A 26,998-nucleotide genomic window follows, 5' to 3' on the forward strand; every position below is an offset into this window, starting at 1 on the left:
TGGCTCCACTTGATAGCAGAGTGTGAATTTAAATGTTGTAAAGCAATATAAATGGCCATTAAGTTAGGAAGCACAGTATGACCTTTTTTGAAATATTATGCCAAACATTGTGTTTGCTTTGTGAGCTAAGTGGAACTTCTGGAAGGCTGCTGCTGATGAAAGGCACTGGCTAGGTCTCTGGGGAGAGAGCACATTATTACAAGATGAATCTGGGGATCTGACAGAAATAACAAAACAAAGCTGTAAGACTGGGCAAGATTTTAACAGGAAGAAATTCAGATTGATTGCAGTGATTTTCATATGCCTTATTTTTCCAGAACTCACCGAATGCTTTTTTTGACTTGACTTTCCAGCTTGAAAGGTGTGCTATTGAATCCTGAAAGACGCTAGGACTGTGGGAGAGATTTGTGCAAAGCTGCCAAATATTTATGCCCCTTTGTTATTCATATTCTGGTTATTATTACTAAATATTAGAGCAACAATTAAGAGCCCCATCCAGTGCTGATGTCCCAGCAGTTGCATAAAAAGGCTAATGGGGAGCAGGGGAGGCACCTGGGTGGAGGTGAGAGGAGCTATTCTGGGTTGTTGATCATTGACATTTTTTATCTAACAGCATTCCCCCCAGATGGCCAGAAGTATCACTTCTGTTTCTTCAGACTAAACCTTGGCTCGACACAAGCAGATCAAGGATCTGGGTTATTTTTTTTCCCTACAGAAGTGCTTGGACTTTCTCATGACTTTGTAAGGGGTAACACCACAAAAAAACAAGCTGGGATCAGTAATCAGTTATGACTGCTGCTTTATTTAAGACAGAAAGGAAGCATGCAAAGCAGAACTGCCATCTAATTCCAGTCACTTAGTTTGCAGGTCCCTTCTCTGTCTCCTCTTTAGTTTGTGTTTCTCCTGAGACACAGATCTGCTCTTCAGGGGGAGCAGGGCACCCCAACACTGGCAGCAAGTTCAGCACCTTTATGTATGCTGCAGACAAGTAAGTAGTTTGCAGATCACCACAAAACTGGCTTCGAATCCTGGCTTTGTGTTTGTTGTGTCACGGATAAATGAAGCAGTTTGTGTACTTCCATTGTGGGCAATTGGAGCAAACCTAAATAAAATTTATGAGCACATGGCAAGTATTTGTCAGTTGCTCCAAAAAGCTGTGTGAGGTGCCATCCTGGAACAGGTAAATCAAGGATATAACCGTTTTCAGTCTGCAGGAGTATGTGGTTTAAGCCATTGGTTCTCAGCTGGAGAGACGCATCTCCCTCGGGAGGCATCCCAGCTCTAAAGGTTAGGCACATACTGTATTGCAGAAAAACTGCTGAATGAACAAATTCAACATTCAATTTGAAGACCTTTTATAACACCTTTTTCCTTGCCGTTTCATAGAAGGTGGAAAACCTTCTATTTTTCAAGTACGTCTGGAATCAAAATTAGCTTTTCCCCTTCAGTTGGCTCAGCATTGTCATGTGTCTCAGTAAGCTTTTCAGTTCATGCATACATAATTTCTGCACTACAAATACAACATAGTCTTATTTGCATTTGTTCTTGTTGCATGAAACTCACAGACCAGAGGAAGGATTTTAAATCTTTCTTTTATTATTGTTTTCCAAAATAATCTTTTTGCCTTATGTGGGTTCGAAGGAAGTTGAAATTTCAGGTTGAAATAAGTTCAAAGGCTTACCTTTGTATAACATTGCTTAAATGCTTCAAAATACAGCGTTTTGAATGAAATCTTGAAAGAGGATAATTACATATCTATTGCCTCTTATGACTATTGCCTCTTCTGCTGAATTTTTTTAGAAGGGTGATAATTTTTCTGCCTGAATTCGGAGACAAAGCTGGTTAAGCTTTGCCAGACAAGTAGACAGCTAACAAGCTTTTCACATGAGCAGGCAGTCATAGCATCAGGTAACCCTGTTGCATTACACAGTCAGTCATCTACGTGTTCACGTGGCAATATCAGCTAGTGCAAACGTTCGTCCCACGTGCGAGACGAGAGAGATAACAAATAACTTCTGTAAAGCTTCCCAATCACAAGAGGCTTCCTTAAAATTTAAGAAAGGGGTTACAGAAATAGGGTGTTCTCTTAAAATATATATAATAATAATAATAATAATAATAATAAAGTTTAGCACCTTTTCCAATGGCCTTAGCCTATTAACTCTTTGTGCAAAGTAGGATGGAGAGAGGCCAGCTCCTCTCATAATTAATGATTCTGCCAAAGCTTACATACACTCCTCGCTGTTCCTTAATAAATCCCCCTCCCAGTGGTGTATGTCCTCTGTTAGCTTCTTCCTGAAGCTCTCCCTGTGCGTGCGGTGCCTCTCCTCTCGCGCTGCCGTTTGCAGGCTGATGCTGGTTTTGGTGCAGCTTTAGCTCTAGAACAAATCCTCGCTAAGCGATGATTTCTGAAGCGCAATTTTAATAATGACATTCCTCACTTACATGATGTAGCACTTTTCACAGCACTTAGGAATTATTACCCAAGTCTCGAAATACATCCTGAGGGTAAGTTTAGTTCCAGCAGTTACTCAAGTTGAGAAGCGGAAGCATGGGGGCTTAAATAACTCACAGAAAGTTGCCTGAGAAGTTCGTGGTGACTGTGAACTGGATTCCTGGCTCCCTGCTGTCATCACAGGATAACGCCGCTCTCTCTTGTCACCTTTGAAGCGCCATCCTTTGTCATTGTCCTTCCTCAACTTCTCTAATGAAACCAATCTTCTAAAGACCGAATTTTGCTTCTTTTCTCTTTTGTGTTTATCTATTAAAATACATTTTCTTCAGGTACCGTTTAAGCTGTAAAGGCCATTTGTTTCATAACATATTTCTTAATTGCACATTTCCAGTTAAGACTGCTGCTAGCTCTGGTAATGAGAGTACATCAATCATCTGTCAAACTGTGGCACAATTCTGAATTATGAAACACATTATGTATTAGCAGGGCTGCGAGTACTTATTTGGGAAAATAAAAAGAATAATTATGTGCATCACCTTAAACAGTTGAACCTGGGTCCTCAGGTGGTGTAAATCACCATAGCAACATTGAATTTGGTGAATCTCACTTTGTGTAAATGAAATCTCTTCTATTCTTCATTTTTTCTTCGCCACTTGAAGACTTCAGCAGTTGTTCACAGCTTCCCTGTCCTTCCCCTCATCCCCTAACTTTTTCTCTCCCTTCCTGACATCATGGATCGTTCCCACCAGCCTCTTTCTCCCAGGCACTGCTGTCATTACAGAGCATCCTTGCAGCTCCAGGTGATTCTCCTTTCAAAATCTGCTGCCTTTGCTGACACGCAGCTCCAGATCCCATCCAGGAACATCACCACCTTCCGCTGCTCATCCCCTTTCCTTTCAGCTCCCTTGTAGCAACCCCTTTTGTCTTCCGTTCCCTTGCCCTCCCTTTCAGCCACCTACCCACGCACTTTCCCTTTACTCTCAGCATGATTCCTGTTCCTCATGGTTTGTCCTCTTTTCAGCCTGGATGCCTGAGGAAATAAGGCTTATATAATTGGTCCATCTGTCAGGGCCTCCGTGAGTTTGTCAATCCTCCTTTAATAACCTGTTTGCTAATTGCAGCTAACCCGGAAGGAGGGGCAGCACGGCAGGAGATAGCACAGTCCCCAAGGTTTCAGGAAAACAAGTGACTGGCGAGAGGACAAAGAGCGTGAGTGCTGTATGGAGGAATAACTAGCAGAATTCAGTACGTATATATTCAATATATTCTGTCTGGCAGAAACTGGCTGTCCAGAAATGCCCCCCTGCATCTCGGGGCTGGGTGAAGCGGGCAAATGTGGCAAGGAGGGCAGGGTGAGGAAGCAGCAGATACAAATCTGTCCAAAATCAGACAACATTAATACCCTGGATCACAGTGCTGTGTTTTTTTCTTCTTCTAGCTCTTTTTTCTGTTTGATTTTCCTGCAGATTTTCTCCCCATCCTTTTCCCCTCTCTGCATGTTTTTGTCTCTCAAGTTTTCCTCTTTCCTTTTTTTTTTCTGTCTTTCGCTTCCATGTCCTCATCCTCTCTTCATGAATTCCTTTCCTCCTAAGGAATGCCTCAGCAGTAATTTCAGTCTTGCCTTTCATCCTGCACTCCCCCACATACTCTCGTTACTGCTAATTGTGCTCCCTTCCTGGACTGACACTGCTTCCCGAGAGGAAGAACTGCCGTAATGATTGGTGGCAGCAATGTCTTAACCATCTTCTTAGAGCACAAACACTGTCACAGTGTTTGAAAAGCTACATTAATTGAACATAGATTTGTTCAGGCTGCTTATTGAATGGATTTCCCTCGTGCCTGGCTTGTGTTACAGCTTATTTTAGCTATAGACTGAATCCGAACAATAGTCATTACTCTGTCCAACATGTGCCTCCACCAGATGCCATTCTCCACTTGATCTGCGAGCAGAAGACCTTGCCTTGCACCAGTGCTGAGACTCTAGGGATCATGAACACCAACTGTGCACTGAGTCCAATCCTGGGTCATCAAACCGTGTACGTGGAATGGGAATAAAAAGACTTTTCATGGCATAGAGTTTACTTAAGATCAACTTTTCCAAGGAGGTTTGTCTGCCACCCATGTAGCGGTTTGGGGATTTGGGGCCAGGATTGCTGAAGGGACTGGAAGGGAGGGGGCTGTCCTGCCCGCAGAGGCGCTGGGACAGATGAGCTACTCTGTTCAGTTGGGCTTCACTGCTCCCCACCTGGCTGCTCTGTGTTGTGCTCTGGGGAGGCTCGAGTATGCCCCTTCCCACCTGTATATATTCAGGTCTTCAGGTCTGTAAGTAAGGCATCGCCCTTCTGTTTCAGCTGCTGCCCCTACAGGATTGGCATCACCGTGCTGAGCACTCCCAGGAGATTTCTCTCACCAAGCCCCCAACCCTTTCCCACAGCTTAGACTACTCCCTAATGATTTGTTGACAGATGAATATGTTGGCAAAGAAGTCAGGACATGTTTTCTAACGCTCGGGCAGTGGGGACATGTTGATCCGTGCCCATCCCTGAATTGCCTCACTCAGTCGTAACCTCCAGAAAGTGGCTTAAAAAGGGATCAGGTCTGTAACTGGAAGCAGCGTTGGTGGCAATCCGTGCTTGCTGGTGCATTTTTGGTCTGTAAATACAGTGGACGGCTGTTCAGGTGGTCTTCAGATGTGCTGAGCAAGCACAGCTCCCATTAAAGTCCGTGGAAACACCGTATCTGTAGGATTTCACTGCTGCGTTGTGATCTACACCTTCAGGGTCTGCGTGTTGAACTGGGCTTGCTGATTTAGTGCTTTAGCTAGGGCACAGGTGCAGTGGCCCCGTACGTGTAAGCACAATATATTTGCATTTCATCTCTCTGAATCAGCGTAATTCCCCTAACTACCCTCTTCAGTAAATTCCTAATTGCCAGCAATTTATGTCTTTACCTATTTATTGCAGCTTGCAAAGTTTGCAGTAAATTTGGCTTGTGATTTTTGTGTCTGTGCGTGTGCGGAGCAGTTAAATCATTTATGTTCTGAGGACTTTAAAGAAACATATGCCTTAAAATCAGCAAAGCACTTACTACTTTTGCATACACGGTGAAGTCTATTTTATTGCGTTACATTACTAAATAACCTTGGTTGTTATTCTTCAAGGTCTCAGTGCATTGAGCTATTAACAGCTATGGAATGTATCTAAACTGCATTATGGCTGCATAACTACAAGCTAAGGGGTAATCGAAGATCTGTCAGGCTTAACGTAAGCATATGGACAGCTCTCCACTACTAGTATAGGAAAAAAACCACCACTTAATTTGGAATTTTTATGCAGAAGCCCCTAAGGATGCTTTTACCGAAATGATCTTCAACTTATACAATGCAAATAGAAACACCAGTGTGGGGGAATAAGGAACCAGAAGTTACTGTGCTGTAAAAGGGAGAAGGAGCACATGAATATTTAATGTGTGTATATACATAAAATTAGTACAGAGATAAACAATTTGATGAGTAATGATGCATATATTTAATTCATAGTTTTATGCATTTTTAAAGAAAACCTAAGTAGATGAAAGCTTAAGCTTAATTAAAACAGTAAAAGAAGCATTCAGGTTAGTTTATTCTCTGCTAAACATTGAAACACATATGACAACTTCTGAAAATTTCAGTTCCTGGAAGGGAGGGAGCAGACGAAGCTGTAAGATCTAACAGTGAAATTGCTCTGGACAGTGGGCTTTTCACGAAGTCTGCAAAATTTGTGGAAATACGATATATTGAACCTTTCAGCTATCGCCACTGGACATGCTTTCCATCACCCGAGCAGCATTAGTGCCGGAGCTGGGCCAGTTGTCAGGCATCCTGACACTGCAATACTGTTCTTTATGGCTGCGTATGGATGCTCTCACGTTGGTGTTATTAAGACCAGGAAGTGATTAATGTAAGGAGAAGCGTGTCACTGCACGGTGGAAAAGACATTTTTCTTCTTAGGTCCACTGTCAAGCAGCTTTTCAGGCAGACTTGCACAGTTTAAGAAATTCAAATCCTGGTTTCCTGTTGACTGAGAGGAATACCCGGAGAGGATCCTGAAAGAGGGAGCTGAATCAATTTCCAGCCCGGCTGTGGCTGACTCATATCCAGCAGTGGCTGGAGCCAAGCAGCAGCCACTGCCTGGTGGATGAGCTGCAAACATCTTCCAGGGGGCGGCGGAGCGGTGTGAATTGCTGCGTCCCTCCTACAGGAACAACCCTACGGGTTTACATTGCAGCAATGCCTCCAGGCTGGATTCAGGATTGGCACAGCCTTGTGCTGCCTGGTCTTCATCCATACAGACATGGCTTTTCTCCCAAGAACTTCCATAAGCCCCGGGGTTTTATATAAGCATATACAAGTGGCATACAAAGTATGGGAGTGGAAGGAGCACAAGCTAATGTATACCACTGGGATATAGTATAGCAAGAGGTAATGTATATATCCGTAAGAGAAGCTCACTGCAAGAATTGCTGGAAGAAGTTATTTTGCTGGAATCGAGATAGATCTTTGCCATAATGTGTTTACCAGCGACTTCTCTATTGTGATTTATTGAGAAGCTCTGTTATTGCTTTTAATTTTAAAAAGCCATCTATAACCTGTTCACGGGAATGAAACTCAAGAAAGCCATATGTTCAGGATATTGTTGTTAGTGTGTTATGTTTTATGCTTCTTCAGGATGCCTTAAATGATTTCTCTGGTGGTGTGTCTCTATTTTGTGGGTATTGCAGGTAGCTCTGGGTTCCAAGTAAATTAAATCTCGTGTTGCTGCTACTTGTTCAGAAAAACAGCTGTTTAACTTCTGTCTTTATGGAAAAACCATCATGCAAGTACGTAATTTCTTTTGCTGAGACTTTCAGCATGGTTCTTAATTGTTTTCCTGTACTCATTTGAAATGGGTCGGTCTAGGAGAATAGGAAGAAGGCAGTGTGATGGTTAACAAGGTAATTGAGGAAGTCTGCACCACGTGTACTGGGCTGCGAGGAAGGAGGAACAAAGATGTTTGTGCGAGCAGCTGATAAGCTCCTGTGTTGTTATAGAGGACGTGTGCTGGTCGAGCCAGCCTTCTTTCTGCTCGGTCACAGGTAAATCATGGCATGGTACAAGCTGACTGCAGTATCAAAACCACATCAGAAGTGTCACATTTTCTTCATTTCACTGACATGCACTGAACGTACATGTCATGTTTTGCTTTGGTCTGGGCTTAGTTGGACAGTTGCCCCATCACTGACACCGAGCAGACCTCCCTGGGTCAGGATCATTTCTCATTTATGGCAGAGCAGTTGAAGATTCCCTCCTAAGCTCCCCCTTGGCATTACAAAGTGTGTGTGTGCAGAACAAATATAAAAAAGACTTCATTTAAGGGTAATACTCTCCGCTTTGTGACTCTGAAAGCTATTCCCACATCGCTACCTTGCAGGTATGTGTGTGCCGTGCAATAAATCTGGAAATACGAGTACCTAGAGGAGTTGTGTCGGTGCTCCAGCAGCGCCAACAACCCGTGCTTTGGGGAGAGGCTGTGCAGGCGAGCCCGGTGCCACGTGCAGCTCTGGAGCTGGGGCTGTGCATGCAGGAGCAGATGCTGGGGTTAAGCATTCACAGATACCCAGGACAGAAGAGAAGTTAGCTTAGTCTTCTATCAGCGTGGTCTTTCCTCGAGGAAACCCTAAATGTACAGATGTTGTTGGGCTGAAGTGCCACAGGAAGTTATTGTGCACCTCTGCTTCTTTAAGTCGTTGTTGTGGTTTTTTTTTTTTTTTTGTTTGTTTGTTTTTTAAATAAACATATCTCAGGTTGTTAGGGAAGTGCATGCAGTACTTTGTACGTCAATTGAAGCACTAATCGCCCAGTGCCTTCATGCTGTAACAACCTGAATTATACTTCATATCCCCCTTCACTTCTCTGGTTTCTGAGTGCCTTAGAAATCATGAGAGCTGGACTCAGTCAACGGGCAGAAGAGCAAGGAGAGCTCCTAAGCGCTGGGTTTCAGCCCATGAATTAACACGGCTACTGGGATAAGGGGACTATATCTTTCCACTCCTCTGAAGTGCTTAGCTCACTAGTTGTGTGCCATAAAATAAGCAGCAATAACAATAATCCATGTCTGACCGTTCAGAGGAGTGAATCCACCGTGCCTTCCAGCAGTTCACAGTCAGTAAATGGGATCATATAGTGCATATCATCTGCATTTAGTGTGACTGCCTGCTACAGAGAATATTGATTATTTTTCCGTATTATAATTATGAGTTTATAGCTTCATTTCTTTCCTAGCAGAGACTCACTCTCTTGGCCCAATGTGTTTCTCGGTAAAGAGAAACCTGTGAAAAGTGCTGGCTGGAGCTGAGTGTGATCTGTCACAGTGCTCTGGGTGCAGGGATGCTCATGTTTGTGCACCTGATGGATCGACACAAGCAGGTATTTCTGGCAGAAATCCTCTGGTCAGAGAACTGAGCTGCTGGTTTCTGCATGCCTTGCACTGCTTTTCCTATATGCTGGCCATAAGAACTCAAATAATGTGGCCATTCCTAGATAATAAACAGCATTCTTTTCACCAAAAAGAAGTCTGAAATGCTCTTCAGATTCTTACATTAAAAGTCATAGGTGTTTTGCTCTACCTCCGGGTCACTGGGTACTGTTCATGTTGCATAAAAATTCAGGACTTTTCCCCTTGCTACATGGGAGACTTTACTTAGCTATTTTAAGAGCTTCAAATTTAGTTCCAGGGAAAGGTAGAGAAGATATACCAGCTTTTGAGAGAGAGAGATGAAGAACCAAGGCTGGGTTTCTGCCTTTCATCTTGCTGTATTGTGTAACACCAATTGCACAGAGAAGCACTCTAATGCGGGGAGCTTGCTTTACTCCAGGCTGATGGGATCACGTATTGGCAGAACGGATGAAAAGTCACAAAAGGTGTGGAGCTGAGCTGATGCTTTGTAAAGATGCTAACAGTTTGTGCTGCTACACACACGTAGATGCAGGTGGGAACTATCCCAAACAGGGTGGTAACACCAGCTATGGTGTGTCATTGTTGTGATCCACTTACTACCTTAGTGTTTTGCTGGGTTTGGACGGTGATGTTTCTCTTTACCCTTGGTCTACTAAATTGCAGGATATTCTTACCCGCAAACGTAGGTAACTTTGTTTTGCTGGTACTTTTTTAATTATTCACATGCAGCCTAGCCAGTTGAGCTCAAATGGAAGGAGATGCTTTATTCCAAAGCAGCGATGCATTAGAAGCATGTTGGCAGCATTTTATATTGCTCCAACACTTTGTGTTTAATGAGGAAAACACTTTAAGTGCACACATCCCATTGTTGCAGAGAGGATGAAGATATCTGAGTAGACTCTGTTCACATTTATGATCATTCCAATCCTGTCCTTTTTGTTTAAGCAGCAATTTAAATTAGCATACAAATAAACATATAATACCTAGAGCTTTTACTGGAGTAGACACGCACACAAATTATCAGAGGGAAGAAGAGACATTCAGTAAAATAAAATGAATATTAAGTGTAGCTGGAGTTTACTAAGATGCACACTCATTAAAAGCAGTTGTTATTATGAACAGTTCCTGTTGATTTAGGAGCTTTAGAGTTCACCAGTTAACCAGGGAGTTCAGCTAACTTGTAAGAACAAGCGGCAAACATGTCGTAGCCTCTTCTGTGCAGGTTAAGGACATCCAAGCCAAGGGATGCTGCAGCTCATACTGAAGAAATCAGGTACATGCAGACTTGATCTGTCAAGGGGGAAAAGACATCTAAACAGATAAAACCAGAACCTCAGCTGAGGTCAGTTAACTCTCAGATGTTAATTTTCTTGCACCGAGAAGCTGGGCCTTGTTTTTCTGTGCCATTTTCCTTTCTGAAGAGATGACATTTGTGTAACTCTAAAACCCATCTACTGTTGTATAACTGTTGACGTTCTGGTTCACTTTTTTTTTTTTTTGAGTATCCTGAGAAACCTTTATTCAGTATAAAAGTACTGCTCTGTGCAGATACAGGGCCTGACTCAGAGCTGCTGTAAGTCACATTAATTCCTTTGCTGAGGAGGGAATTATGGCCCAGCTGCTGCTCTGGCATGTGCTCTTACCAACCATTTTCCACGGGGAGAGGAGAGGATTTTGCTTACCAGGATGCAATTTGTGGAAAAAGTAAAATCCAAAGAAAGCCCAGTCGAGTTCACGTGGCTGATGGGAAGGGAATAACAGGAAAACCTGTTATTAAACAGGACAGGTAGCTTCTACTCCCTTCCTCTTCTGCTCCTTTTTGTAGTGGAATGAAACAAGGCATTCCCAGGGACTGAAGGGCAGAGTAGAAATGATGAATGGGGGGAAAAAATGCAGGCCACTGCTCTCGTAGGGCAGCTGCATCAAACAAGCACGGCCTCAATGGGAAGACAAAGAGCCCCTGCTGGTTTTTACCATCTGCGAATCTGACCTCTATTACTTTCATACGATTTTTCCAATTTTCATGAAATATTTTTCTTGTTTTCTTCAGTTTCCAGGAAACTGCCCAAGAGCATATTTTTATTGAATCTTCTGTAATTTCCTACCAAGGCAATACTTTCAGTGATAGATACCTATGGACTAGTTTCCCTTCGTAAAAGCTGTTCTGGCTTGGTTGACTAACGTTTCATCTGAACAAATACTGTGAAGACATGCCTGCTCTTCATCTAGACATCCTGTTGGTGGATAGAGAATCTTCCTTTTCCAGGCCACCCTCCACAGACATATTTTGTCTCTGAACATTTTCCCACTCTTCTATTGATGGTTATTCAATGTGATCTCGCTTGCCTTTTCTCCTCGTTAGCTGCACAAAGCCAAATTCTGCCCATGAATTCAGGAGAACTTGCTTCATGTTAAATGAATTTCACGTGACGCATCTTACTGGGAAGCATTTAAACTATGGCATTGCTGAACTTTGCCTTTCTGAGTTTCTTTGTTAAAATGACACATCATTCCTTTCCTTTAATGATACAGTAAGTAGTTTCAGCATATATTTCTACCCAAAAATGTTTGGTACCATTCTCTCTCTCCAGCATGTTTCTTTTCAGCCCTCATTAATCCCTTTATTAATGGGTGTTGTTTTAAGTGAGTGCCACATCACTCCAAAAGAGTACCCGTGTACCTGCATAGCTTTTTCTGGTCTTCTTTCCCTTTTAACTTATGCTGCAGCTGGCTTTGCTCTCTGAGTCCAAAAATCTAAAACCAGATCTTTTTTTCTTGGTAGTCTGTTTAGAAATAAATCACTGGTCTCTCTTCTTCTGAGTCAGGAAAGGGAATTTGGAATTGAAACTAGAGGTAGGCAAAAGATGCTGCTGGCAATTGCAGCCTGCACATTCAGATACAAAGCATTTAAACTTTTCAGGGTGGAAATGATTTTCACCGTAATCAGACTGAACACTCAAATGAAAAAAAATAAAAGCTCATCCTTTTCATACTGGTCCTGTGAAATGAGGTGTGATCATATCCGTACCTCTGGAAGGGAAATGAGTGTGATTAATGAAGCAAATCATACATTTTAATGTGCATGATAAAACTGTTACTCCAAAGAGAAAACAATATCTTTAACAATTCAAAATAATGTTATTTGCACCCTTTTTTTTAATCTGCTTTTTCTTTTCATTGCCTTCAAATTCTGGTAGGCTGGCATTTATTGCCAAAACATTACTATTTCAAGTCTTTCCCTTTCTATTTGCCTTTCCATCTTCTGTACATACAACGTCCATTCCCTCTCCCTCCCAAGATGAAACACTTTTTATATTGTGTGTTTTTCTAAGTCTTTCTGCAGATAAATTAACCACATGAGGGATCTTTTCAGCAATCTTTCCCGTTGCTGCTCTGTGGAAGCTAATAGGAATGTACAAAGAGTAAAATATGTTTAAATGTTAGATCCATTAACTTACTGACCTTTAAAAAGGTTGGATGGCAAAGTGAGTACTAGTATGGCTAGTAATTTGCAGTCATTGAAAACTAACTAAACATACTTAAGGAAATGCTGAGGATACATGTATGCGATACGTTTCAAATTCCACTGAAATTACTGGAAAACCACTGGTTTCAGCCAGCTTGTGGAAGAGGATCATATGCTCATAACCTTATTAAGGCCAGCTGATTTTTCCCGTGGTCCATTATTTCATGCTCAATTTGTGTCCTAAAACAGAGAGAGATTGTAGTGTCATTCCTATTGGAGTAACTACAAATGTTTTTCTTCCTCATACATAAAATTTCAAGCACTTTTAAAAAAATGTGCCAGGGTTTTTGCTCCCCACTAATTCTACTGAAAGGCTGTTTGAAGACTTCACATTTTTAATGGTTAGAAACCTTTTGATTTTTAGGTTGCATTTATTCATAATTGGTCAACTGTACTGAATTGCCTTCGTGTGTGTTTTTCTTTCATGTAAGGCTTCATGCTTACTCTTGCAGTATAAGTTACCAGATCATCCCCGTTCATCCTATGGTCAGATGCATCTTCCTCAGGCCTGGCGTGCTAGAAACAGGACAGGTAACAGGCATCATCAGTGAGCTCTCTGCGATCAGTGGGTTGTGATGCTGTGAAATTGTTTACGGGCCGTGCACCGGTACGTAGAACTTCCCTGCTTTCTACAGAGAATTTTCTCCGTATGTAAGGTTATTTGTGTCCCCAAACCCAAGGAGAGCAGCAGCTCATTTCAGGCCTATTCCTTTGCAGGGAATTGTAATGGTCAGTGCAAAACAAATGAGTTCAGAATCCCGGGAAGTATTTTGAATTTGATATACAATATTCTGATACTCAGAAAGGTGAAGTGTCATGAGGCACTGGAGAGTTAACTGCAATATTTTGCAGCCCTCTTACTTTCTAACAAGGTAAATGTGGGAATGGAAGGCTCTTACTGCATGCCGTGTTTCTACATCCTGCGCTTCTCCATGCCCAGCTGCCTCCTGTTGCCCTACAGAGAGCTTGATGGTGTTGGCCGGCCCCTGCTCGCTGGAAGGACCGTGCCATTTTTTCTCCCAGTATGAGCAAAGCATTCGGATTTTAGTACCCTATACATATCCATGTGTGTGGGTATACATTGCATAGGCTGCTAGAGGAGTGGCACTGGCAGTGAAGCAGAACCAGACCGAGGTCCTTCACCTGGGAGTGAAGCTCAGTGTGCTCATGCCATGTCCGAATGTGATTTTCCATTGGGAACACGCTCTCCTGTATCTGCACCCCTTGCATTGCTTCTCCTCGAAGCATCTTCGCTTCCAGTATGACCTTTGCGCTAGTGGCCATGCCTCAGTGCATCTTTTCAGCCTGTGAAATGCCAGAGTTGAGCACGTTTTGTATAGGAATTCCTGTATCACGGAGCCTGCAGTCTGCTTTGCTGGTGTGAACATGCTACATGAGTTACTGGGTGGTCTGCAGTGGCTCCTACACCTTTTCCTAGCAGATTGTAACTCATTCAGAACTCGTCTCTTTTGTGTTAGGAGTTTGTTTGGAATAAATATGCAGGAAATCTTTGTGTTAAAAGCTGTCAAGGCATCTAAGTGTTGTAACACAAGCGAAATAATGTGTTTTTTAAATTATTTTGATTTCATGAGCAACCTCATTCCACTTTGACATGTTGTGGGAATCTGTCATTCACACGCATCTGTAATGTAACCAATACTCAGTATTAGGATAACAACTATGCAATACTAGATGGCTGCACATACCAGGGACTGTCATTACCAGGTATCTGTGATGTATTTATATCAATGCATAAGGAAGGCTGCATGTGATTTTTTTTTACGTTGAGAGTAGACTCGTTGATTTAAGAATGGCTTTTTGTAAAGGAAGACTGTTAATTCAGTGAGTAAAGTAACTGGAATCTGTCCCTTTACAAATTAAATATATTCCTGTTTTGTTAGGTGTAACTGGAGTTCCTTTGAATCGTTGTTACATTTTTTCACGCCCAGACTATGCAATATGAATCCCAATTTTCACAGTCCTTCTGTCTGTTCAGATTTGATTTTGAATCAGAATTTTCTTAGTCTTTCTCTATAGCATGTGCTGATTTGAATGATAGAAAGGCCTTCTCTAGTATATATCCTGGATGAAGTAACAGTTCCTAGGTCAATCCAGAAGTAGATCAAAACCTGTGCAGTTTATCCAAATTCAGAATGTCAATGCAGGCTTCTGTAGATAGATCTGATGAATGAATATTCCTCAATTGTGTTCACCATCTCTTTTATCAAAGCTCTACTGCTTATTTTGTATTGTTGGATCTCTCTTATATTTTCATGCCAGCTGTAAGTACATTTTCTCAAGTTTTTCCTCTGCCAGGTTTGGCTGTTACATTGAATGTGATCAGTTTATTTTGCGATATGCAGAAGATTAGTCATTTAAGACTGAATTGGTAACTGATTGCAAAAGTTCTTCCTGTGAACCATGCATCTTGTGAGAAAGAATAGATCTAAAGGAGTGTCTTTATGTTTAGAGACTGTTCCAACTTCTATCTGTTTAATTTCTAAGCTAGGCTGCTTCTCCGGAATTTACCAAATTAACATCAGTGCTTCAAAGTAACAATAGGAGTTGCTTTTCTAATTACACTTTTATTGCTTAAATACGTGTTTAAACAAAGGCAGTAGTTCGCAGATAATAGGCAGGTACCTCGTTTCAGTTAGGAATAAGTCAAAATACTCCATAACATCATCCTAATTTGTACAGCTTGTAGAGTTTGTTCATCTCCCTATGAAAGAAACCATCTCAGCCAACTGTAATCATCTACAAGTTGCTCTCTCTGTGGCCTCTGGAGAGATAAAGAGTTATTTTTGGACTGGTGATTCATCTAATCCAAAAATAGTTTAGATAAATCAGTAGTGCAATATAGACCCAGAACCTGTAGCTGACTAAAGTCGGGCGAGGCATAGCTCACCTTTGACACATGATGCTGTGGGTGTTCTCTTACGCGTTTATGTAGATGAAAGATTTGCTTAAAATGACACGTAAGAAGGATCAAGGCCATGTTCTGTTTCGTCTGTGTTCTGAAGTGATCAACATGCATCTAAAATGATGCTCGTGCTTCCAGGGCACCATGCTGTGTGCCTTGGGAAGCGTGCAGCAGTAACAGCATCAGCAAGACTCCTCCACTTGACATGGGTCGCACTGTGAGGATGGCAAAGGCTGGAGGCCCTGCTTGCAGATGAGGTTATTGAAGAGGAGGGAAATGAGGTTTAATATACTGGAAGGGAAAAAGGAGGCACTGAAGCAGGTAAATGATAAGCAGGAAGAAAATGAGTCAGTGAGTGCTTAGCAGAAATGAGCAATTGAGAACTCTTAGGAGTGCCAAGGAACCAGGAGGAAGAAAGGTTTGGAGAGTGGAGTTTGGAGAACAAGTTCTCATCTTATTGTCATCTCACAAGTGTTCACTCTGCAGTACTTTTCATTATAATGTGTGTCTTCCGTAATCCACTTCAGTGTGTGTAATTTGTGTCGGGGGAGTGAGCTGCTCTTATCCTTTTCACTGTGAGACTGGTGCTGCATCCAGCCCCGTACCTTGAATCAGCCAGGCTACCTTCCTTCATAACGCTTTGGCTTTCTCCCTAATAATAACGGTGTTCTTGAGCTGACTCAGATTCATATCTGGACAGTTTATCTTCAGATCCCAAGACTACTTTAAAACGTTATCTTAATACTAACTCCTGTTAGTGGTTAACTGAGTGGGCCTGGTTTTTATTCAATATCCCAATGATCTCAATCCCAATAGATATATTCTCTCTTTTTTTTTTTTTTAAAACTGCACCTTTTCTAATAAATGCACAAAAGAAAATGTGCTAATACTCTGAACAAAGCAAGCTTTGATTTCATGCTTTAGCAAATCAGTCAAATTTTATCATTGTCACTCATTGGTGCTTCCACAAACACAACCTGTAGCAGCCTTTTTTCCTTTGGAAAACTTTGGAATGCTTAACTCCCTCACAAAATACCAAATTCTCATTGATCAAAGCAAGAAAGAGGCAAATTCATCTGTATCAATGACAAACGGATTTAGGATGCTATATTTGGGTCCCTTTAAAGTAAATAATCTCTATAAAAGATCTCTCTGACTTTGGTTTTAACTGGATTTCCAATATAAATTTTCCCCATGTCATAGAAATCTCAGAATAAAGGCAAATATATAAATATATAGTAAGTATATAAATACTTCCGTATTTCCCCAAACTCACAGGATGTTTATTGAATAGCTGTGACCTGCCGGGGGAAAAAAATGACAGTGAGGGATCTCATCCGACTTGGTAGTAGAAGATTGGGAATCCCAACACCCATTGCACCAATCCATTGGCATTAGCACACAGCACTGCAGTCCACGTGTAACATAAATTCACAGGTATTGCTCCCTGAAAGTTAGGCAGAAGGTTTAGGACTGAAAATTTGACTGTTTATGTCTTCACTCGGGTTGCCAGGAGTGGGGGAGGTGGGCACAGGTGGCACTAAATATGTGTGATCACACACATTTGGATTGCCATGGTAGTACAGGATCTTAAAATCTTAAAATGTCTCGGCTAAAAATAGCAAGATGGTAACAGCATAAATAAGTTATTAATATTCCTCCCTCTTTAATATCTAGAAAAAGATAAATAAGTAACGGACATGGCAAAAAAGGCGTGGTCCAAAGTCACTCAGGGTCAGCCGAAAACCGGCTATGAGCATCAGTGGGATTTGCACCTGGGAGGATCCGAGAAACAGCGAATGGTCAAACTCAGAACTTCAAAAAGCCAACTACTTTTCCAAGAATCTGCTCCAGGCCCTTTCAAGTGCCGACTTTTTCCCAAAAGTGCATTTAAAGAGTGTGGAGGGCCAGGCAGGGAAGAAAGAGAGCTCACAACAGAAAGCTTTCTCGTAAATGCAGAATGTACCCAGAGGATATTAGAAGACTTTTGAGTAAACTGCGTGATTGTACCCTGGCTGAAAAACACAAGAGCCTGTAATTATGCTGTGTTGTATTTATTCACTGGTGAATTCTTTTAGCTCTTTTTCCCCTCATAGGATATTGTTTATTTACAGGTCATGTGTTTGGGGTGTACTTCATTTTTAATACCATACATAATTTTGTTTTGGAACCAAAATATTTATTAGAACAGTATAGCATATAAAAGCCACCTTTTTGCCTTTGTGCAGCTAAAATAAATAACATATATAATACATATCCATCTCAGCGCTGAATATATTAAGGCACATTCACAGCACTGTACTTTTCAACATCCAGCTCTATGATTTAACTCTGCTCTGTACTATTTTTTTATTAAATCAGACAGGTTGGTGATCTATTTTGCTGTGGATAAGGATGTAAGCAGTCCCCAGTACTCTTCATTCTCTGCACACCCTCTGTTCTTTAAGATATTTATTGAAATGGTTGGTGAGGTGCAACAAGCCAGACATAATATTCCCCTTGCCTTTGTGCGACTACACTGTAATGAAGAATTAATAACAGATTCCTGAAGAATATTAATCATACTTTCACAAGCCAGTGGGGAACAATTTAAGTGCAGGAAAATTAATGCAACAGTCCAACTCGTAGGCCTGTGCAGAAAGTCTGAAAAAATGGGCATTGCCTGAAGAGCTTTCCTTCATCTGCGGTGCGGCGAGGTGTTTGAACACTGCAGAGCTCAGACCACAGCCCACAGCAGATCGGGGCTTTCTTATGCCTCTGTCCCTTTTTCCAGCAATCCTGTGCCTTCTGCGTCAGTACTCACCATAAAGCCCTCTCCTCATGGGATGGAGAAGAGCTAAATGGAAAACATTTGTCCCCTCCTGTAAGGATATTCCCAGTTGGGACAAAATGGGATTTGACAGTCTTCATAAATTATGCCGGAGGAAAACCATGGGGTCAATGAAACCTGTTGTCTTTGACATTCTCCAGATATTTCATTACAAACTTCATTCTTTTTTCATTCTGTATTTAACTTCTTTGGAAATAGATATTCAATTAAATTTCAAAGTGAAAAGTAATTTTAAACAAACCTCCCATTGAGGTTTGTCATCCCCAAGATGTCAAATGAGACATTCTGGTCATTGCTAAACGTTTTCCAACATTTTACCAAGGTCTGGAGTTTCTCCATTCACGGGAGCAGTTTCAGTTTTGACAAATGGGTGTTTTCCAGGGGAAAAAAATAACTCTGTCAGAGACAGTCTGATTAGCCAGAGGGCAAAGATCCCAACAAGGCTTTACCATACCATGTTTTCTTGACGTGATAAATCTGTGATAACCCTGCAGTAGTTAGTGCCCTCCATTTTTGCAAAACACAGGGTCAGAAGTTGACCCCACCAAACATCTTTAATGAAAAATGATAATGATCTGAGTATAACCTGTAAAAGAATTAATTTTTCAGAATCTCTTAAAATATTACACAAAGGGGAATAGTGGTAGAAGAATCGTATTAATAAGACACGGTGTTACAATGGAAAACGTTTATGAAGGAGACGACTGTTTCACTGCAGGCTTGTTTTTTTAATCAGGATAAACATACTGCATTGGGAAGAGCTGTACATTTTTAGTAAGCTTGCTGTTGAAGAACTTCAGCAAATGAAGGCTGAATCCTTTTCCCTATATGTGGGAAAAATCTCCCTGTCCTACCCCAGTTAGGGGGTTGTTGCTGTTTTCATGGATATGCTGAATAGAAAAGGAAGAGTGTGGTGGGAAGACCTGCATTAAGCCAACTGAACCTGGCAATGATTGTGATTGTGCTTCTTTTTTTTTTTTTTCCTTTTTTCTCTATTCTGAGTTCTGTGACCATAAAATATGAACCCAGACGAGTCAGCATCCTCAGTCAGTCAGCTGAGAGGGCCCCCCCTGGCCCACCTGGTAATAAAGGTGGCAGAGGGAGCAAATATCCTTGGATAAAGTGACTGCTGCTCACTTAGAGGGAAAATGTGTTTTCCCCAAAGAGCTGATGCTGGATATGTTTATCCTGCAGCACATTCGCTGCATATCTGATCTGGACACATGCAAAGGAAGTCTGCGTTGTGTTCACGCTCACCCTGACCAACCTGTTCACGACACAGGTAGTTTAGGCACTGTGTATATGCCTCTCTTGTCTGACTGGGATGGTAGAAACACCCAAATAATACAGTTTCCAGAGACCCCAGAATCTGTAGGATTGCTCTGACTCCTGGTTACATGTAGGGATGATGACGTGAGGCTGTTATATCCTGTTATCTTTTCCCTTGATTCATCTATCTAGACAAACATGACACTGCTCCCAAGATTTAAATCTCTAGAGATTACACGAGAGATGGAAAGGGCTCTTTTTGGTCTTCTTGCCCTTGCTTTAGGGCAAGTGCATCAGCAGCTGGAAGAGTTCAAATATTTCTTCTAAATCTGCATTCTGGATATGGATTTTAGATCTTTCAGGCAAAGGAGGAATGACTTTGCATGTTGAAAGTAATAATCAACATGCACAGTGGCTAAATTCAAGCTCTGATGTAAGCGCTACACAAAATCCCAATCAGCTCCTACCAGAATTTCATAAGGGCATGCAAGGATTGCCGTGATTAAAACAGTGGTCTACTGAGCCTACTTTCCAACTGCTGCTTATTGTATTAATTCAAAGTTTTCTCTTATTGGAAAATTAAGTAGCAGGTGTAGTTTTAATGAACTGTAGCAGACTGGGTTTAGTGGTGTGGTAAATAGATTGTGATATTCATTTCCAATTAAAGTTCTTTTGCAAAGATCAATGAAGCACATTCTTATAAATTGAATCACAGTAAACTAATAAACAAATTTCTTTCAGCCTGCTGATGGCAAATTCCTATTTCCTTAACATGTTAGATCACTTCATGGTATTAATTATATGATGCATGAGCAACAAAGAAGCAATCATTTATTTAGCAATAGTTTTATATTTATTTTTACCTTGGAATTAGCTTTACAGATAATTACATACCTATAGGCAAGGAACATTAAGCATTAGAAAATGGAAATTTGAAGTGAGTATTTTTATTGCTTGACTTCTGTCTGTCATCCATAAGATTTAAAAAATCTTGTTAAAGAATGTGCTGCATTATTTGTTTTGCTGATTAAAAGGGCCAGTACATAAGGAAGGGTGCGCTGTAACCTTTAAACTCAATTAGTATATGATACATTCGCATCAGGAGCGACAGTGTTCATGAATAATAGAGCAAAGGCTTCATTCTGCATCTGTAAACACACTGCTGTAGTCATTTAAAAAATTAAGATATTAACTTACCAATTTTAAATGTCAGCAGTATGTTCTTAGCATATAGTAATGGTGTGACAGTTTATTGGGATCCTGCTCTCATTATATAAGAATACATTTCAGTGCTGAAAAGAGCCCTGATCATTGATTGCGGTCCCTGAGGGGATACCAGCACATAGACTAGGCTAATAAAAACGATAAAATAAAGCTCTCACAGTATAATAATGTCATTTCTTGAGATGCTGTCACTATTATAGGCATGTCAGGTACCTCTCAGAACGGATTGAACATCCCCAGAAGCAGCTTTTTGAGGCTCCCACTACGTGAGGTTACATCAGCTAAGCTCGGGTCGGGCAGGCCAAGCTGCCTCCCATCACATTTGGGGATCGTGGAGAGAGAGCCACATTGCTGGAGGCTGTGCGGAGCCCCGAGGTTACCCTTCGATGGCTGGTCCTCTGGAGAGGCCCCTCTCTCACCCCCAGCTGCAGAGAGGAGACGGAAGCTCATTTTGTGAATGTCTTCTCTGTAAGTAACAGTAATTGGGGAATCTTTTTCTGAACAGATAGTTTTAAGTCTGGACATACTCATCTTCTGTCGTCTTCATGGCACTAATGCACTCACAACTTCTTTTCCTTTCGCTTAAGAGCTGCTGCTTTATTTAATTAGGGGATCTTACTTTATTCTGATCATTCTGGCTGCTCTTAATCTCAGGCAAAGTTTATTGCTAATGGTTGACCCCTTCCAGTTGGCAGTATTGAAATGTATCCTGTAAGGTCTCCCCAGCTTCCCTGGAGCTACCTAGGAGTTTGCAAGTGGAAAGCCACTGTTTCCTGACCAACTGTGGAGAATTCCACTTGTGAAAAGAAGAAAACCTCACATTTGCCTTTGTCTTATTTTTAATGCAAAACATGTCTTGGAAAATTTTGCAGTCAGCCAAAAATCTCTCTCAGGCTTAAATGTAGTCATTGTACAAGTACAGGCTACCTGGAAATCCAGCATTTATTTTCCTTACGAGACCGAAGCAGGAGATAAGAGGGAAAGATTTAGGTCATGTAAAAAGGAAAAGAAAGTGGCTGGTGACTTCATGTGGCTTACTTGCACATTGCCACCTCTGTGCTGCCCTTGTCCTTGGCTTCCTTGTGTTCCTCATGTTTGCCTCAGAGGTGAACTGTAAGGCGCAATCACAGCCAATTTCTGGCTCTTCATCCTCCGGCAGATAGCTGCTATTCTCTGGCGATAACATATTTTCTGTTCTTCTTAGTGATCTTTTCACAAAAGCCTCCATAAAAGTGATTATTCTGTTTCGGTCGTGGCGTTAGGCTTGTCAAGGGGAGCAGGAGGAAAGAGCAGAAATCCAGCCATGGCTGTAAATCACAGGGCATGGAGCAAAAGGGTGAGGCAAAACGTCGTCCTTCTGCGTGCGGACCGGAGACTCTCTGAGGTCAAGAAGACCTGAAGTTGTCATTCTTCAAACCAACCAACCAAAAAAAAAAAAACGCGCTATCTTAATGCTGTGGATATCTGAAATGCCTGGTCCTTTCAGCTCTTTGTGTGGCACCAGAGATTGCTCGAGATGTTAGGTTCACCCACGAGTCTGCTGGGAGCATCCTTCTGGTGCAGCCGTGCCTCATAACTTGGTATTGCCCAGTAATTTAATGAACAAATATGAATTAGTTGTGGCACTTGGGTACTTGTCTCGGACAAGGGAAGTGCTAATGTTAATCAAATATCAGCTGAAGGTATTTTAGCCAGTGGGAAGCATCTTTCCCTCTCATTCAATCTGAGTTATTCTATTAAGCTAATGTTTGGCAACAGAAGGAAAGTAACCACTGCGAGAACGTACCAGACTTGAGATGGGAGGAAAATTAATCTGCAGCTTAACAGACTGAGAAATACTTATTGTAGTGCAAAATAAGGTTTGCAATATGATGAATTACTTGTGTTGTGTGAAACAGGGTGCAAGAGAGAAGGTTTAAACAGTTTTCCTGAGAGAGCAGAGTTGGACTTGGTTTCATTATCCAGGATCCGTCCTTCACAGAGAGCACTGACATTTGTGTAACTGTTAATTGCAGTGAGTTTGAAGGCAAATAGGTATGTAGCTGACTGGATTGTGGATTTTCTTAAATAAAACCATGTAGAAAGTCCATGTATACATAAAGCCAAAAAGTTAAGGGATTTATGTAATGTGTACACTTGTTTATGTACATAGTCACCTCAAATTTGTGTGGGAGTAGGAATTTGCTTATTTTTTTACAGAGGTCTGTTTGGATTTCCTACCAGCTTCACTACAGCAGACCAACAGGAAAAATCTTGGCTGCAATAAAGTCAGTGTTGGTATTCCCACCCACTTAATACAACGAGGGTTTATGCCTAGGTCATTAGGAGAGAGTGTAAGACAAATTCCTATATTAATATATTTTCTTCTCAGATTTTGCAAATAAAGATCAGAGATGCATGGTGGCAAAAATACTGTTTATTAATTGGTACTGGAAACACCAATTTATTTTTGTGTGTGAAATAATTATTTTTGGTTCATAAGAGCTCGGAATTATTAGCATAGGACGCCAGTCTACACAGCATGAGAGCTGTAGTGTAGGTAGGAGAACACCACACGTAGTCTCTCTGAAAGTAGGGCACCTCTTGGTAAATCTTTCTTACTGTGATCTGTATCAACAGAACCGCAAGTTTTCTTACATGCTCCCAGCCCTCCCCAAACCTTTTTTTGCAATCATCTTCATTACATTCCTATATTCCAGCATTTCAAAGTTAAGCATTTTATCTCTGGCCTGAATTGGCAAGGCATCCGAGGCACTCATGAGTAAAACGGAGATGGGGATGTTGGATGTGCTAAAAGCTTAGGGGGGTACAAATCAGCTGGACAGACTCACGAAAGCAAAATCCATTGTGGGCCATTAAATATAACCAGAGTGCCCCGAATCAGGAAAGCTGCAGATTGCTGATGGCTGGGCAGCTCTTCTGAGGAAATATCACTGCATTCCTGCCCTCTTAATGGACCTTTGGCCTGAGCTATATGGATTTTCTTATATTCTTAGGTTTTTATCTACTATACTATTCAGATCCCTGCCTAAAATCCACTTCTTCAGGAGATTTTTTCTTCCTTCTTTTCATGTTCTGCTTGTCATCTGTGGCCTTTGCAGGGATATTGTTATGTTGTATAGCTCTAAAGCCTGATGTAACACTGATGTAAATGCATTTTTAATTATTAAAAGTAGTTCAAGGTATCCGATAAGCTGGGGAATAGCTGCTGAACTGGAAATGCCATCTGGAGATCTGTTTATAAGTTTAGGCTTATCTATTCTCTTGGGTGATTTGAGTGATTCCCCCTTACACAGAAGCCGAGGACTTCGATCACCAGGTAATGATGTGGTTAACAGAAGATTGGATTTCCCGCAAGAAGCAATTACCTTGATTGATAAGAAAATTTGAGAAAATTCGTTCAAGACTTAATGAGATTGACAAGGTCACGGTTGAGCCAGGCATCCACCTTGAATAGATAAGGTTATATGTTTAGGAGAAGTAATCCAACAACAATAAGCCCCTCAAAAAAAATGGATCATTTTTATCTACGCTGAGATGATGAATGAAAACATTAGACTTCTGCCTGTGACAGAGAGTCTGGGGTGTGAAGATCAGGAGAGATTCTTCACAGTCATTTATAGCACTAGTATTGCTGCCGTCCCATTTTTTTATACCATTAGAAAGAATATAAAAATGACTTTCAGAATCTTTGTGGTCTCAAAAATCATCCCGGACCTTTATCTTACAACTCTGTGAGGTGTTTTGTCTGTCAAGAAAACTGGAGGTCATAAGAGAAAGGATATCATTCCTGATTACGTGTTCACCTCCTGGTATCTGCAGCGGGGTCCCTCAGGGCTGTCAGCAAAGCCAAAAACACTTTTTAAATTCATGAATCCTGGACTGGTTCTTAGCCCGGGTTGAAAAAAAATGTATTGCCAAGATAATTAGATAAGACATTAAAAGGGGATAGAAATAGATGAACAAAGGATATGATTTATTGTTTGAAACATGCTAGGAGTCATTTATGGAAAATACATTTGCACATGTGTAGTTTCTCTCTTGAAGTGATGCAGAGGATTTTGTTCTTCGGTTTTCTTTAGCAAGTGAGATGAAATGAAGATGGCCAGTTGAAATGGGAACTAATACTTTTCAGTGTACTTTAAATATGAGAATTCATAAGACAGCAGGTGAAAACTAAAACCTACACTTCAGTACTTATCTCAGATCTGTGTACATGGCACCCTTCTGCCCACTTTTTCTTGATGAGCTGCTAATTATTGGAACCAACTAATTGAGGAATTTCTGCCTATATCTCATCCTAACACCTGGATCGTTTTAGCTATTTTTTAATATTTACTTGTGCATAGCAATTCAAACACACCATAGCCTTCTAACTGCATGTAGCTTCACCCTTGGAAGCAGGCTGGCATGGGAACCTCTGAAAAGGCAGAAAAGTTTGTTCTGTTTTTATTACACACACATATCCTTACACGCAGTATACCCAAAAGAGGCTCTTCAAACTTATTTTGGAAGAGTTATATCGTTCTGTGTTGGAAATGTGTGTTCTCAAGAGCTTATGTTTGCTTATATTGTATTTTTAAAGAGTTTGCATGTAGCAGGATTGAGTACACAAAAGGGAAATTAATTGCAAATAGCATAGGAAATAGTTGGATATATGCAGTATGTAATCTTTTTTGGACTGTAAGTACTTCTCTGTACACTACGTTCAGTTTTCGCTTTATGGATCACCCCAGAATGAATGCAAGGCAGGTGAACGTGTTCACTTTTCTGTCAGCTTCATAAACGCGGCCGCAGAAACCTGCAGCTCCTGATCCCCAACAGGAAGGCTCATCCTACTTTCACTGAGCCAATGCCAAGTAACTGCCCCTTAATTCTCTATTCATTTCACTGCTTTTACAATTACACAGAGTAAAAAGTATTCTCTGCTCACCACAGCAGGATTTCTGAATCGTTTCCACAGAACCCCATTACGCTTTTACCGAACACTTTTGATTTAATCTCTAATAAATTCTGCGGAAGTCTCCGAAAAAGCTTAAACTCCAGCTTTGATGAGGCAGTGGTTCTATTTTCAGGTTTCAATAAATAAAGTATTGAAAGTACTTATATTTTACAGAATTTGTTTATATTGTTACCCACAACCCTGCATGAAAACACACTTAAAATGCTAATAGATCATCCTCCTCTTAGTTTGGAGGGATCCTACTACACTCTTTATGTTATTAGAAAGATTAAATTTTGAGTAGTTCTGCAGTCAATGGACAAAATTTAACCTAATTTAACAGCTTTAATGTTGAGACATAGGACATAATGCAGACACAAAAATTAAAAAGACGTGGAATTGCTTCTTGTGATGTAAATAGTCCTTTTTTAATATTTGCTTCTTGGTTTTGCATTTGTAATGGAAAGATTTCTTCAGCAATAAGAATGAAGCGGTGTCCTCAGTGACAGATAACGTACTTTGGTAGAAGGACGTTTTCAAAAGGAGACTCAATGAGAGGAGTGTGTTGAGTTGATGCAAAGGCACTGTGCTCACAGGGCAGTTGGCCAGGCTTCCCAGTGGGTGCCGAAACTTCTTTCTCACCTTCATGGCCCTATGATTCCGCCTTTTGTTGGGGTTGTGACTGTCGGCATCATTTTTCTTCCTTGCCAGTTTGTGGAAATTGTACTTCCTTTTCTTGGCCACGATCCTGTTCTAGTCATCTTGCTGGTGAAATCTAGCAAATTTCCTTCTCTGTTTCCTCTGTAAGAAAAGTCCTTAATTATAGATAGTTACAGACGCAGAAACCTTACTGAGATATCATGTATCAACACTTTCATCCCTTAGGATTTGATTTTTCAACCTCAGGCAGCTTAAAACAAAACATTTCTTTCAGTTCTCAATTGGAAAGGAGGGTATTCAAGTTCTCCAAGAAGCGTTACTTTGCTGTTGGCTTTTCTGTTGTGGCTGTGGTTTCTTCTTATTTCTTGTTGTTAGTCTTTGGTGTTAAAGTTGACTAGGCTTTTAGGTAAGCAACTTCAAACATGTGCATAACCACCGAGTGCTTTCTTCCTCAAGTCTAGAGGCACTTTGCAGAGGTGATTCATTTCTGTGCAGTGGGGGGTTCCGATTCCTGATGCATTCATTAGAGAGAGCATCTGGGAAGAAAAAAAAGTTCAGACGAGCAAGTCAATTTGTCTCCTTTATTAATGGCAAAATCATGAATCTCCTAGAGCTGGAGATCTGCCAGTTGCCCAACCCATCAGCCTTGGATCAATGCCATGCTGAACCTTTGCACTCTGAGGAAAGCTTCATTGC

General features: G+C 41.1%; 1 protein-coding gene across 4 annotated transcripts in view; it reads left to right on the plus strand.

The window, feature by feature from the left end:
- SPAG16 (sperm associated antigen 16) overlaps nucleotides 1–26,998 on the plus strand; it is a 382,795-nt gene that overhangs the window by 327,994 nt on the left and 27,803 nt on the right. Inside the window, exons 16-17 of one of the 4 annotated variants that reach the window (XR_004777193.2) lie at nucleotides 3,577–3,700; nucleotides 4,377–4,445. The exons of the other annotated variants lie outside the window; for them this stretch is intronic. The gene's annotated coding sequence lies outside the window, so the exon portion shown is untranslated. Of the gene's footprint in view, nucleotides 1–3,576; nucleotides 3,701–4,376; nucleotides 4,446–26,998 lie in introns of those variants that run through there. 4 annotated transcript variants of the gene reach the window in all.

This window comes from Cygnus atratus, chromosome 6 (genome assembly GCF_013377495.2).
Source record: "Cygnus atratus isolate AKBS03 ecotype Queensland, Australia chromosome 6, CAtr_DNAZoo_HiC_assembly, whole genome shotgun sequence".
Classification (NCBI taxonomy): Eukaryota; Metazoa; Chordata; class Aves; order Anseriformes; family Anatidae; genus Cygnus; species Cygnus atratus.